The 14,921-nt window shown below is 37.0% G+C and overlaps 1 protein-coding gene across 11 annotated transcripts in view; it reads left to right on the forward strand.

Annotated features, from left to right (window-relative positions):
• OSBPL9 (oxysterol binding protein like 9) overlaps positions 1 to 14,921 on the forward strand; it is a 199,457-nt gene that overhangs the window by 84,188 nt on the left and 100,348 nt on the right. The window lies entirely within an intron of this gene.

The raw sequence follows: 14,921 nt of genomic DNA on the forward strand, positions 1-14,921 counted from the left end.
TCTATTAGCTTTGTTACTAATGGTTTTGTCATTTTGCCTATCCAGAGTAACCTCTATTTTATGTTAAAGCATTCCATGGAACTTAGAAATGAGAAGCTTTGGATATGTTAGCAGTTTCTCTGAACTACAAGTGACAATGCACTATGATAGATGCTAGGTGTACCAGTGTAAATAAATATATTAAATAAATTGATAGCTTAAAAATGTTTTGGGTTATGAAGTCAGTGACTTCATTATACAAGATGTTGAGACAGCTATTGTCCTTCCATGCTAGGATAGTATAGTGAAGTTATTTTTCTTCATTGTCTTGTTTAGGAAATTGACACATAGAAATGAAAGATGCAGCTTATATACGATGAAGACAAACCAATATAACTCAATAGTGATACACCTAATCCTTTCAGGAAAAAACATCCTTAAAATATTTACTGTGTTTGGTTATACTCTTTATTCAGAGCTGCTTAACTAATAATCCTTTCTGAAATTTTCCACTGCATTTAACTTTACAAAACATTTTAAATCTTATTATGAAAGCTCGGGGCCTTTATTTTTAGGTTGAATATATAATGCTGCTCATAAACTAAAGTAGATAACACCCCCACACTGAAACTCTTTACTTGAGTGAATATGAATACTTTAATGTGTTTCCAGTAATAGCTGCTGGATGCAGGTGAAGGCTGCAGTATAGAATTTTCTCCTCTGCAGTTATTAAGGAGACACCTCCTTTGGACTTCCAGAAGCTGTATTGTTTGCCTATTTAAAGGAGAGGAGACTCAGACCTCTAGAGTAAGGGTACCTGTACCTTCTAACTTTTAAATTATTTATGTTTGATAGTCCCATATTTCTGTGGTTTGCTTATAAAATAAGCAATTCCTTTAATTCTTTTATTGATATAAATGACAAGTGTAAGTAAGAGTTATATGTATTTTTAAAATGAATTCTTAGCTCTGGGGCTGTCAAACTGATTAGTTTTCTCTACTGTAATAGTAATGGGAGCTTCAGGCAACATGAGATTATCTGGCTTTTGTAAAGAACTCAGCAGGACTCTATATTCTATATATTCTTGGCAGTAATGAGAGTTATTTCACATAGATCCTTACTCAGAAGAAATTCTCTGAAAATTTGATAAAAAGTTCTTAATGTCTGATAGATTCTGTATTCTTTTTTTTTTAATTTTTTAATGTTTATTTTTGAGAGAGAGAGAGAGAGAGAGAGAGAGATGGGGAAGGGCAGAGAGAGAGGGAGACACAGAATCTGAAGCAGGCTCTGAGCTGTCAGCACAGAGCCTGATGCAGGGCTTGGACTCATGGGCCATGAGATCATGACCTAAGCAGAAGTTGGATGCTTAACTGCCTAAGCCACCTAGGCACCCCTGATAGATTCTGTATTCTTGATTAGAATTGAAAACAAGTTTGGCTGATATATATTTGTATATGTTTAAGTGTGTTGAAGTTTTTATTTAATTTACCAGAATTTTTTAAAGCAAATAAAGTGTCAGTTGATGCATCTATAAAGTAAATTTTACTTACTATCAGCTATTAAAGGGAAAGCTAGAATTTGTTGAGATACATTCATTTATTCAACATCCATTTTAAGATCTGGGGTAACAGTATTGAACAAAGCAGATAAAATTCCTTATCTCTTGGGTCATCCATTCTGGTAGAGGAGAAAGCCAATAAGATATAAGTAACATATATATTAGTAAAATACAAATACATAAAACAGTGCTAAGGCCTGGGGAGAAAAAAATAAAGCAGGAAAGGAGAAAATGAAATACAAGTGAGGTTGTATATGTGGGCACGGAGGTGCTGAAATTTGAGAGTGGCCAGGGAAAGACTCAGTGAGACAGTGCCCTTTGGTGAAAGACCTGAAGGAAGTGAGGAAACAAACTTTAAGGCCTTATTGGGGTTGGTAATAGGGAGTACATCATGCCTAGGCAGAGGGAATAAGAAGTGCAAAAGAGTGTGCCTGCTATATTTCAGGAGCAGCAGGGAGGCCACCTCTGATTGGAGTGCAAGTAATCATGGGGGAGGGTAATGGGAAATGAGATCTATGAGGTAACAGAGAAGCTGGTCATGTGAGGCCTCATATGTCAGAGTAAGGATGCTGAATTTTACTGAGAAGCCGTTAGAGGGTTTTGAGAAGAAGAGTCACATGATGTAATTTTTAACAGTATCAGTGTGGCCACTGTGTTGAGAATAAAATGCAGGAGGCAAGGACAGAAGCAGGGAAACTAGTCAGGCTATTGTCATCCAGAGAGGTGATATAGCTCCCACATGGTAACTCAGGGGGTAGGGAGGCAGTGAGAAATAGTTGAATTATGTATGTATGTTTAATCTTTATAGAGGTATAATTAATATATGATAAAATGTACACATTATGAAGTTCAGTGAGTATTGACAAATTTATTACTCATAACTGCTTCCACAATCAAGATATTGAACATTTTTGTCATCCAAAAGATTTCCTTTTTTCTTTCAGTCTCCACTTTCAGCCACTGGCCCCAGGCAACCACTGATCTACTTTCTATCATTATAGATTTTTCTTTTGGAGAGTTTCACACAAATGGAATCACACATTATGTCTCTCTTTTGTCTGGTTTTATTTTAGCTCAGCACAATGTTTTTGTTTTTGTTTTTTAAGTTTTATTTTATTTATAAATTTACATAAATACATTTATGTTTAATATATAATCAGGGGCAGGGGCACAGACAGAGGGAGAGAGGATCCCAGGCAGGTTCCACACTGGCAGCAGGGAGCTCAATGTAGGGCTCAAACTCACGAACCATGAGATCATGACCTGAGCCGAAATCCAGAGTCAGATGCCTAACTGACTGAGCCACCCAGGCACGCCACATAATGTTTTAAATATTCATCCATGTTGTTCCATGTACTGGTAGTTTGTTCCTTTTATATTGTTAAGTAATTGTCATATGATAACTATATTTTAAAGGTTAAACTACAGCACGTGAGATAAAGGAGTCTAGGTTGACACCAAGATTTTTTGACTTGCCACAAGAATGGAGATGCCATTAACTGGGGTGAGGAAGATTGCAAGAGGAACTAGTTTAGAGAGAGGATGTGGGCATCAGGAGCTTATTAGCCTTGGACATGTTTATTAACAAGTTCTAGATGCCTATCAGACATCCAGATGGAGATGTCAAGTAGGCACTTGAAGTGTGGAGTTCAGGAGAGGAGTTCATGCTGAAGAAGTAAATTTGGAAGTCATTGGCATATAGATGGTATTTAGAGCCACAAGAATTTAGGAGTAAGTGTAGAGAGAAAAGAGAGGTCCAAGTAATGAGCCTTCGAACACTCCAACCTTTACTTATAGGGCACAGAGCTTAGGTAGAACTAGCAAAAGAGATTAAAAAGAAGCAATGAAAAAGAAGGAGGAAAACCAGGTGAATGTAGTACCCTGGAAGCCAAGAGACAGTGTTCTAAAAGAGGAGAGCAGAGGCATCAGCAACTGTGTCAGATGCTCCTGATAGATCAAGTAAGTTGAGGGATATGAAGTGATCAGAGGACTTCTAACCATTAGGAATTCACTGATAACCTTGAGAAGAACAATTGTAAGATGGAAGTATAGACAGTGCTTTCACATTCTGCTGAAATTACTGAACTACAGCAGTAGCTGGAGAGGACAATGAGAATAAAAAAATTTTTTTGATAAGAGAAATAATAGCATGTTTTTATGCTGTTAGCAGTGATTCAGTAAAAGGGGAAAAATTGATGCAGGAGAGAAAGGGGAGAGTTGCTGGATGAGTGTTATTGAGAACACAAGAGAGGATGGGATCTAATACAGAGCTGAGGCATTGCCTTTCTCTAAGAGCACAGATAGTTCATCCATAATAACAAGAAAGAAAGTCAAGAGTATGGAAATATACATAGGTAGGTTGTTACCTATCACCTTCATTTTCACTATGGTTTAAATCTCTAGCTGCCCTCCACATCCTATATCCTGAAACATCATTTATTTATAATAAAGAGTATTGGTACCAAAAAAAATTTTTTCCCCCAAAACAATAGATTACTTGTTATCACTATGATTCCCAGTTCTGGTAACTTATTATTTAAGAATGTCTCCAATTTTTAAGAGATGCCATAAAATTATCAAAACAAAGTCAATTTAAATTAACTTTGGATTTGAAAAAGAAATACTCTATTATGGTTTTTTTTCTTTAGGTAATCATTGAAATTACAGTTCTAGCATGTTAGAGCTTTAAAAAGGTTTAAAAACTACAACTTCATTCTGTCCTTTGTCAGAGATTAAAAATAGTTGCCAATTTATCTTTACAAGGTGGCTCTTTTTTCTTTTGAACAAGGGCAAAAAATGATTCCCTTTCCTATCAGTCAGCCAAACTTGTTTGCATATAGATTCTCTCATAGACAGTGGATGGAAAGTAGTTTTGGTATAGACTGGCTGTTGAATTCAAACATTAATTGTGTATATAGTATGTGTAACTCCCTGTTTTCAGAATTGAGAATATACTGGTAAATAAGACTTGGGCCATGATGTCAAGGAGTTTGTAAAGAAGTAATTGTAATGTAATGTGAAATATGCTGTAGAGGTAGAAATATGTATAAGACACTGAAATAATGAAGAGACAAAAAAGGCAGTCACTCATTGTTTCACAGAAGAGCAGGGTTTTTTGTTACCAAGTAATTATTTTTATAATAAAGTATTTAATGTAAAAATTAAAAGGTTCCTGTAACCAGACGCTGCTTCCTTCTGCTTCCTCCTTACCTTCTCTCCGTGGTACTTCTGAAGATTGGACAAGTTTGTTAGGCTGAGGGATGTTGTAGCATGTGCAGAGGTATGGAAATATGATGCTGCCACTGTGTTCAGAGAACTATGAAGGTTGGTACTCTTAGAACAATGGGAAGATGAGGCTGTAGATATAGGCAGAAGCTTACATCTAAAATAAAGAGGTTATATTTTATCCTGAGGTCAGTGAAGAACCAGTGAAGCAGAGTTTTAAGCAGAGAAGAGACAGAGTGAGACATGGGCTTTAGATGAGTAGCTGTGATTGTTGATAAGCGCCTGAATGGGAAAGCGGTAGTAATGGGGAAGGAGAAGAGGAAATAGATTTGAGATTTTTAGGAGGTGCATCTGTAGAAACTGGTGACTGCTGGGAAATGGGAAGTGAGAAAATGATTGTAGTAAAGGTGACATTCTTGGCTTGGCATACTGTTTGGATTTGTCAACATCTGAGGTAGAGAAACTAGGGGAACAGAGACGGTAAGGGACTTATGTCTGTGGGACACATAGGTATAGATGGGGATGGCAACTGGATCTGAGTCTGGGCTGAAGATGGAGATTGGTGCTTATCAGCACATTGCTAGTAAGTAGAACTAGCAGTTGAAAAATTGAATGTCTAAGAGCTAGGCAGATAAATAAATGAGTGAAGAGTAAAGCTAACTGAAGACTTTAGCAATTTGGAAAACTCATGCCCTGTTGGAAGTTAGTTGCTATTCCAGACAGTTGTAGGCTTTTGCTAATGCTTGTCCAGTGTTGCCAGATTGTCCAGTTTTTCAAGAGAAGCCAGAATCCAATTTTGTGTGTGTGTGTGGGTAGGAGTTTGCGTATGTGTGTGTTAGATCTCCAAATTAAACAATAACAACAAACTATGTAGGCCAATGAAATGCATCTGTGGCTAGATAAAACCTCTCTGTATTTTCAGTCTCTGATTAAAACCATAGAATAGTCATTAGGAACCTTCTGGGAGATCTGAAGGAGAAGAAAGCTGAGGGGGCACCTGGGTGGCTCAGTTGGTTAAGCGTCCAACTCTTGACTTCAGCTCAGGTCATGATCTCACGGTTCGTGAGTTTGAGCACTGCATCAGACTCTGCCCTGACAACACAGAGCCTGCTTGGGATTCTGTCTCTTTATTTCTAATCCTCCCCTGCTTGCTCTGTATCTCTCTCTTAATAAATAAAAATAAACTTAAAAAAGGAGAGAGCTGAGGACCAAACCTGGGAGCACACTAGAGTGGAACCATCAATAGGCTCAAAAGAATGATCAGAGAGATTGGGATGAAAGCTATTACTCTGAACCTATGCCAGTACTGTATTTATTAGTTGCATGTCAGCAGTTCATATGACTCAACCTAATGATAGAAGACTAGATAGTCTGTAGTTCACACTAATAATTAGAAAAATACCCAGTTATTTAAATTTTACCTTCAAATAACACTGAGTCTATTTAATGCTTTTTTTTAGATAAACTATGAATTCAATTCTTTTAATAGTTATTGGAATATTCAGATTGTATATTCCATCTTAGGTGAGTTTTTTTTTTTATTTATGTTGAGGTGTTTTTTTTAATTTTATTTTTTTTAAATTTACATCCAAATTAGTTAGCATATAGTGCAACAATGATTTCAGGAGTTGAATCCTAGTGCCTCTTACCCATTTAGCCCATCCCCCCTCCCACACCCCCTCCAGTAACCCTCTGTTTATTCTCCATATTTATGAGTCTCTTCTGTTTTGTCCCCCTCCCTGTTTTTATATTATTTTTGTTTCCCTTCCCTATGTTCATCATTCTGTCTCTTAAAATCCTCATATGAGTGAAGTCATGTGATTTTTGTCTTTCTCTAATTTCACTTAACATAATACCCTCCAGTTCCATCCACGTAGTTGCAAATGGCAAGATTTCATTCTTTTTGCTTGCCGAATAATACTCCATAGTATATATATACCACATATTCTTTATCCATTCATCCATCGAGGGACATTTGGGCTCTTTCCATACTTTGGCTATTGTTGATAATGCTGCTATAAACATTGGGGTGCATGTGTCCCTCTGAAACAGCACACCCGTATCCCATGGATAAATGCCTAGTAGTGTAATTGCTGGGTCATAGGGCAGTTCTATTTTGAGCTTTTCGAGGAACCTCCATACTATTTTCCAGAGTGGCTGCACCAGCTTGCATTCCCATTATTTAATGCTTTAATATGTATATGTATATATATACATATGTATATATATGTGCATATATATATATAATGGTATATAATATAATGATATATAATGACATATATAATGACATATATATATGATGATTTACAATGTTACTGTTAGCGTTTTGGGATAATAATGATAGCTACATTTATTGGATGTTTATTTTATGCCAACACTGTTCAGAGTTTACTTCCTTTAACTCAGTTCTCATGACCTTAGGTACTAATACTGTTTTTATTTTACAGATAAAGAAACTGAGGGCCACAGACACATAGGTTTTGTAAGGCAGAACTGTTACTTGAACACAACAGTTGTGCTCTAGATCTGTTCTCTTAACTGCTACAAAAAAGTTATTGTAGAGATTTGTAACTAGTTTATAATTAATTTTTATAATTTTATCAGGAAAGGAATTAATGTAAAATATAAGGAACTTTTAATTTACAGCGCAGTTTAATGCAATTAAAAATTTTTGTGATGTTAGTGTTCTATATGTTCCATTACTTAGTATAAATAGTATAGTAGTGATGGTGGTAACAAGTACCACTATTACTAGTACTAAATATCTAGGATATTATTATCATGAACCAGGCACAGTGTTCAACAGGCACTGTACATTACTTCCGTAGTTCCTAAACTCCACAACAACAAACATAATTTTAGAGTTAGAGAAGCTGAGTTTTAGAGAAGCTAAGAGTCCAGGATTGGTAGATTAGCGCTCAGGTCTCTCTAGATAAGGTCTCTCTAGTTCTTGAAGTGTGCTACCAGACCAGCAAGATTAACATCACCTGGGAACATGTAAGAAACATAATCTCTGGCCTGACCCCAGACTTGCTGAATCAGAAACTCTGGGAATGGGCCCTGTGTAGTGATTCTGATGCACCCTGAAGTTTGAGAGCCATTGGTCTGGATTCTGTGGTTTTACATGTTATTCCAGTTTACTCTCCTAACAGCCCTACACATTAGATGGAATATCTCCAATTTATATATGAGTGAAATGAGACACAAAGAGTCAAGTGACTTGGCTTTGTTCTTAGATTGTCTCTTACTGTGTCCTAACCTACTAGGGGTGTTTGTTTTGCCTTAAGCAAACCTGGTGTGTGAAAAATCTAAATTTTTTAAAGATGTAATTAGGTCTTCATAAAATCCTTTACTTTCAAAGACTTTACTGAAGACCCCATTTAGACAGTATGTTCTCCAAAATTATTTCAAGTATGAAATTGGTTTGCAAATTTATTTGGATGTATTTTTAAAGCAATGCAAGTTGCATAAGACCAAATACATTTTTTAGACATAAAAAATGTCTAAATTAGAAGAATCTTCAGGAATTGTATCTTAGTGGAAGTCATCTGTGCTTGGGCTGATAGCTGACCTTTTCAACTCAGTCCATTAGAGCTTGCAGAATTACTACAAATCAGCCCAGTGGTGAAAGAAAGTGTTTAATTCAGGAAAGCTATATTGATGAAGTGTATTAGGGCATCATTGCCCCTACTGCATTAACATTTGTCAGTGCAGCATGATACATCCTCATCATTAATCATTTAGAAGAACAGACAGTACATCATCAGAGTAACCTTGGTTGCAGGCTTAAGTGTCTTCTGCTTAAAAATAATCATCTTGGGATGCCTGGGTAGCTCAGTTGGTTAGGCCTCTGACTTCAGCTCAGGTCATGATCTCACAGTTCTGGAGTTCGAGCCCTGCATGGGGCTCTCTGCTGTCATCAGCAAAAGGGCAGTGGGGTGGGGGTTGGCGTGGGGAGAGTGCGTCACTTGGGATCCTCTGTCTCCCCTCTGTCTTTGCCTCTCCCCTGCTCACCTGTGCTCTCGCTCTCAAAAATAAATAAACATTAAAGAAAATAATCATCTGAAGGGTGCCTGGGTGACTCAGTTGGTTAAGTGTCCACTCTTGACTTCAGCTCAGATCACGATCTCTCACTGTTGTGAGATTGAATCATGTGTGTGCTCTCTTTCTCTCTCAAAAAAAAATCATCTCAGCCTTCTTATTATTAGTAAACAGATTCCATTATCTTGTGTTCATTAATGACTTTTTAAAAAATTTCCCTTTGTAGTTATATATTTTTGATATGTACATGATAACCTCTCCTTGAAACCAAATAAATAACAATTTAAAGGCTTTGTGTAAAGGTAGTAAATCAACATAATTCTTTGTTTTGATAATTTTTTTAAAGTTTATTTTTATTTATTTTGAAAGAGAGGTAGAGAGCAAGTGGGGGAGGGGCAGAGAACGAGGGAGACAGAATATCAAGCAGCCTCCATGCATTCAGCGCAGAGCCTGATGTGGTCCTCGAACTGACAAACTGTGAAATCATGACCTGAGCTGAAGTCAGACGCTCAACTGACTGTGCCACCCAGGCGCCCTTGGTATTATCATTTTTAAAAATTTTTATTTAAAAAAATTTTTTTAATGTTTATTTATTATTGTGAGACACAGAGAGAGCATGAGCATGGGAGGGGCAGAAACAGGAGGAGACACAGAATTTGAAGCAGTCTCCAGGCTCTGAGCTGTCAGCACAGCCCAGTGTGGAGCTTGAACCCACAAACTTCGAGATCATGACCTGAGCCCAAGTCAGACACCCAACCGACTGAGCCACCCAGGTGCCCCCCGGTAATACCATTTTAAAAGAATATCAACCCAGTGGCCCTTCTCAAAAGTGTTTTTTAATGTGTTTATTTCTTGTTTGGTAACTCATTAATTCCTTTGTCCATTTTGTTGCTGGTGGTGTGCTCATCTTTTTCTCATATTCTTTTTTGAAAGAGAATAGAAAACAGTTTCATTCATTAACCCTACTGTCTGAGAAATTGCTAATAGACATTGTCATCTTTTTTACCCAGTTTGGAACATGACTTGGTAAGGTGTTAGTGTGAAGAGTATATAAAGACATGTAAAGGAAATCATTTCCTTACTTTAGTACATAATGTGTACTTGAAAATCTGCATGAAAGTAAACCATGTGAGTTGCACAAAGATTTGCAGGGTAGAAGGGGGATATATTCCTACCACTTACTCCAGAGTCCGTAATGACACCTTGCCTCTTAGACATAGTATTTATTCATAAGATGTATTCGTACATTTTATTTCCTTTTCTTCAAAAATAGCCATATAGGCAGTAGACCAAAGTCTTATTGCCAAAGTCTAATAAGTGTTCCACTGATGATAAAAATTTACTGTTTTCAGCATGCCCAATGATTACTCAATTATATTATGTTTATAAAATTTTATTATCATTCCTATTGACCCTTAATTTTTCTATTTTTCTTCTAATTAAAAGAAGGGTAGACTAGAATGCCAAATATATTAACGTGGTTGCATGAGCATTGCTCTTCAAGTGGAGATGGTGATGCTGCAAGAATTAAATTGTTGCATGGCAGACTTTGCACATAGTAGTGGCACAAAATGTCCATTTGTTGCTTGATATAAGAAAATTCAGATTTTCCTCTGAAGAGTTGGTCTACAAGAAAGTGTAGATTATATGAAACGTGAATAAGCAAATACTGCTTATATAAAATGTAATGTCATACCTCAAGAAATTTGGGGAACTCAACAGTAATTTGAGGGACAATTACACATTAATTTTTATGTACTTGTTAGTTAATAGTTCAAGGAAGGGAGTGATAATGATAGATTTTCCATGGTTTTCAAACTTTTAATGAAAGCATTTTACAAATGCAATCTTGTTTAAAAGCCTAAATGGGAGATAGAAAAAAGTAGAGCTGCTCTGGTTGAAATAAGAGGGATGGAAGGCTTAGAGCTCTGCCACAGGCAGCTCCTGGGCACTTTTTTGAGAAAATACCAGTATTTAAATTTATTTCTTTCCTCTATTCATGTATTCGTTCATTTTTATGGTCAACAAATATTTGAGTGCTTATTGTATGCTAGGCACTAGGCTAGTTTCTGAGTATAAAGTAGTGAGCAAAGCAAAGTGCTTATCCTCAAGGATCTCACATTTTGAAAATCATTATAGAGGAGGTTTTCTGGTTGCAGTTTCATATAGTTCTCTGATTCCAGGTTAAATATCCCTCAGTTAAGCTCTGTATTCTGGTAATGCCTGGACTGCACTTGTTTTACTTTTAGTTAACTAACTAGCTGATGAATTCTAAGAAAATGCTCATTCTGCCAAGGTCATCTTTGTCTTTTCAACCTCCTTAATTAACTCCACATGCAGTTTATGAACATTCATTCTCATGATTATAATGTTTTAATCAATGTACTCCATGCATAACAGTCCAGCATATAAATTGAAGTTGTAGTTCATCATTGCATTTTCTTATTATTAAATTTGGATATTAAGAGTTTCTTAATATTAAAATTGAGATACCTAAAAGAGTTTGACTAATATCCCAGAAAAAATAATTAGAATTCAGAAAACTGTAAAGAAGCTGCATTTTTGCTGGATTGCCAGCTTTAATGAGGACATCTGTTTTGGGTGACTAATAGAAGGAATCAGAGTATCATATGAGAGAGAATTGAGCTGAGCCCTTGCATGTGGGTGATTTAAGTCAAGTGGTGAACAGATATCAATGAGTTTTTTTGTGTTTTTTTTTAAATATTGGGGAGGATGATTGGATACCTTTTCTGGTTAAGGTGATTATATTAAAATTTTTTTTTTACATTTATTTATTTATTTTTGAGAGACAGAGACAGAGCACAAGTGGGGGAAGGGCAGAGAGAGAGAGAGAGAGAGAGAGAGAGAGAGAGAGAGAGACAGAATCCAAAGCGGCTCCAGGCTCTGAGCTGTGAGCACAGAACCTAATGCGGGGCTCAAACTCAGAAACCATGAGATCATGACCTGAGCTGAAGTCAGATGCTTAACCGATGGAGTCACCCAGGCACCCCAAGGTGATTATATTTTAGAAGTGACCCTCAGATGAATAAAAGAAGGAAGTGGAGAGGAAACAAACACTTCATCTGAGGTTGCAGATAATGTGCTAGGCACTGTAATCCTCCTATGGACATGCTTATGATATTTTTATTATCATTTTATATATACAGAAACAGACTTGGAAGGACTTTTTATCCAAGGTAACATGTATAAGAAGTGGCCGAGTCTGGATTCAAATACATGCTATTTGCATTACATAGTGCTGCTTGTTCATGCCTTTCCTCTCTGTTACTCTTAGCCACATTGACTTCTCTTTTCACCATGCCGTAGCCTCTTTGCAGCTCTAGCTTCACTGCTGTTTTCTCTTCCTCAATACAGCATACTTCCTAACTCTGATAGTAGTTAGTGTTTTCATACTATTAGGTGGTTTGATTGTGAGAATTTCTCCTGTACTTAGTGTATCATTGTCACTGGGCAGGGGCCCAGCAAGTGCAAGGGAACAGGGACACTGGTCAGAAGACAGTGGTGTGAGTCATGGCATGAAGCATGAGGTGAGTAATCTGTTTCCAGGTGTGAGGGAGGCCTGGAAAACTGGACAGAGAAAGAGCCAGGAATATTCCCTTTAAGGATTTAAAGGGTAGAGAGTCAAATATTTAATTTTATTCTTGTTCTGAGTGCAGAGTTCTCTTAATAGTCAACCGAGGGAGCATCCCGCTTGTTCTCATGTTTATTTCTCCTTTGCAGAGGAAGTCCTGCTACTTAAGAAGCCTAATGTGGAGCAGGAGGTCACCAGCAAAATGAGGAGGGCAATATAAACCTTCAGAATTGTTGTGAGATTAGAGAAAATGCATATAAATACTCAACATGATGTCTGGCAAATAGCAGGGCTCAAAAATTAGTGGCTGTTGCTATTGTTATTTTCTATTTTGCCTCATTTTGCTGATGGTCATACTGCTGTTTCTGGGATTCTCTTTTCTCTTTTTTGTAGCCTAGGGTTTGGGCTAGAGGTAACCCAAATTAGGTTCTTGAAAATGCCACACACTGAGCACAATACCAGGATGCAGTGCTCATTCCTTGCTAATTCAGGGAGCTCTCAGTTATTAAATTGAGAAGCCAGAATGACTACTGGGAATATTTATTAGAAAGGCAATGATGAGGATAGCAGCTGGGTACAGGTTCTGTACCAAAGGTTTACATGCATTTTCGCATTTAACCTTTTTAATGCCGAGAGACCACTATGAGGAAACTGAGGCATAGAATGCTAAATCATTTATCCAGGGTACACAGTTTAGAACAATAATTATAGTATAATGTAAATGTGATAGAGCATATGGAATGGTAGAAAAGAGAACTAGTGGAGTCAGCGGAGCATCACAGAAGAGACTATTTTGATGCAGATTTTGAAGGATGAAAAGATGGGATAGGCAGAGCTTAGAAGCCAAAAAAAAAAAAGAACTTTTACCAAACTTCAGAGAAAGGAGAAACACATTCCAGGTCCAGGGAAAATATGTACAAAAGCTTGGAAGTATAAAAAAGGATAACTTGTTTGAGAAATGTAAGGAGTGTAGCATGTTTTAGAATAGATGGCAATTGAGGGGAAGGAGATATGAGTTCAGTCTGGAATTAAAATAGATCCTCAAACGTCTCATGGGGGCACCTGGCTGGCTCAGTCAGTGGAGCATGTGACTCTTGATCTCAGGGTTGTGAGTTCTAGCCCCATGTTGGGGCTAGAGATTACTTAAAAAAAAAAAAAAATGTCATGTATTGGAATGATAAATTAAAACATTGTCTCTATAAATTAGTGAGAGGCATTGGTATTTTAACCAGGGAAATGTCATTATCACATATATGGCTTTGAAAAAACACTGGGAGCCGTTTGCAGGACGCTCTGGGGAGAAGTGAGATTGGAGTCAGGGTGCCCAGTTTGGAGCTTACTGCAGATGCTTTGGTGAAAGGTGATGAGGGCTTGAATAAAGGCCTTTGTGAAATATCCCCAGAGGGGATAAATGCAGAAGATGTATGACAGAATTTGGCGACTAACTGCATGTTAGAGGGTAAGGAAAAAGAAGTTCAGAATTATCCCCAGCTTTCTGACAGGGTAATGGGAGGATGGTGGCACCATCCTTTGAGGTGTGTCTTTTTCACTGCTCTGTCACCAGTGCCTACTGCTATGGACATGTATGCCCTGAATTTTATTTTATTGGATGAAAGTGTAATTTTGGAATATATCAGGGTTAAGTGCAGTTGTTAAGGAAAAATATGTGAAGTTATCCCACTGAAGGAAGCTTTGGAGCTTCAGATTTCTGAGAAAACAATCTTCATTTAAAAAGAGTCACAAGACCAGTGACTTCAGCTTGAAAAGAAGTACTCAGATATGTGGGAGCAATGTTTGACTTTTACTTGCACAGGGTATGTCCTGATTTGTTAATGGAAAGACCATGAGTAGAATATAACTATTTGAAGTATATGCATTGCTTCTTGACGATGTTTTCTCTGTACAGGTTTGTAGCCATCTTGCAGAACTTTTGAATATGAATCAAATGGAGTCCTTTTCTTTAGGGAATGTGCATTTTTAGGTAAATGAGGTAAATCAAGGTAATTCCATAAATACAATGTATAGCTGAGTTTTAGTAATGTGGACAGGATGGATAATGGTGGACAGGGAGAAGCAAATCTGAAGTATAGGCTATCTGGAAAGAAATGCCTTTTTCTAGTTTTATGTACAGACACCAGAACCAAGCTAACATTGTTGTCTGATGTTTTTTTTAGCATGTTAGATCATCATTAAGAATTTGTTTTAATGTTATTTACACTTTGTACTTAGTGAATTGTTTTAAGCATAGTGACTTGGTATAAATTGTTACAAGTCCTAAATTATGGGGAGGGCTGAATCAATAACATTTTACTATATCTAGATTGTATTTTACAAGATAAAGTTAAAGCTTATGGAATGTCTTAGTTTATACTGCAGTCTTGGTCTGGAAATATATGTTTTCCTAAAGAATGGTGAAGATAGTGTATTAATAGCTTATAGCTAAATATAGAGAAAGAGGGAAGTAGCTTATTGGTATCTCTCTGCCTGAGCAAAATTCCTTGGAGAGCTACCAGGGTGGGGGTGGGG

The sequence above is a fragment of the Prionailurus bengalensis genome, chromosome C1, assembly GCF_016509475.1.
Source record: "Prionailurus bengalensis isolate Pbe53 chromosome C1, Fcat_Pben_1.1_paternal_pri, whole genome shotgun sequence".
NCBI lineage: Eukaryota > Metazoa > Chordata > Mammalia > Carnivora > Felidae > Prionailurus > Prionailurus bengalensis.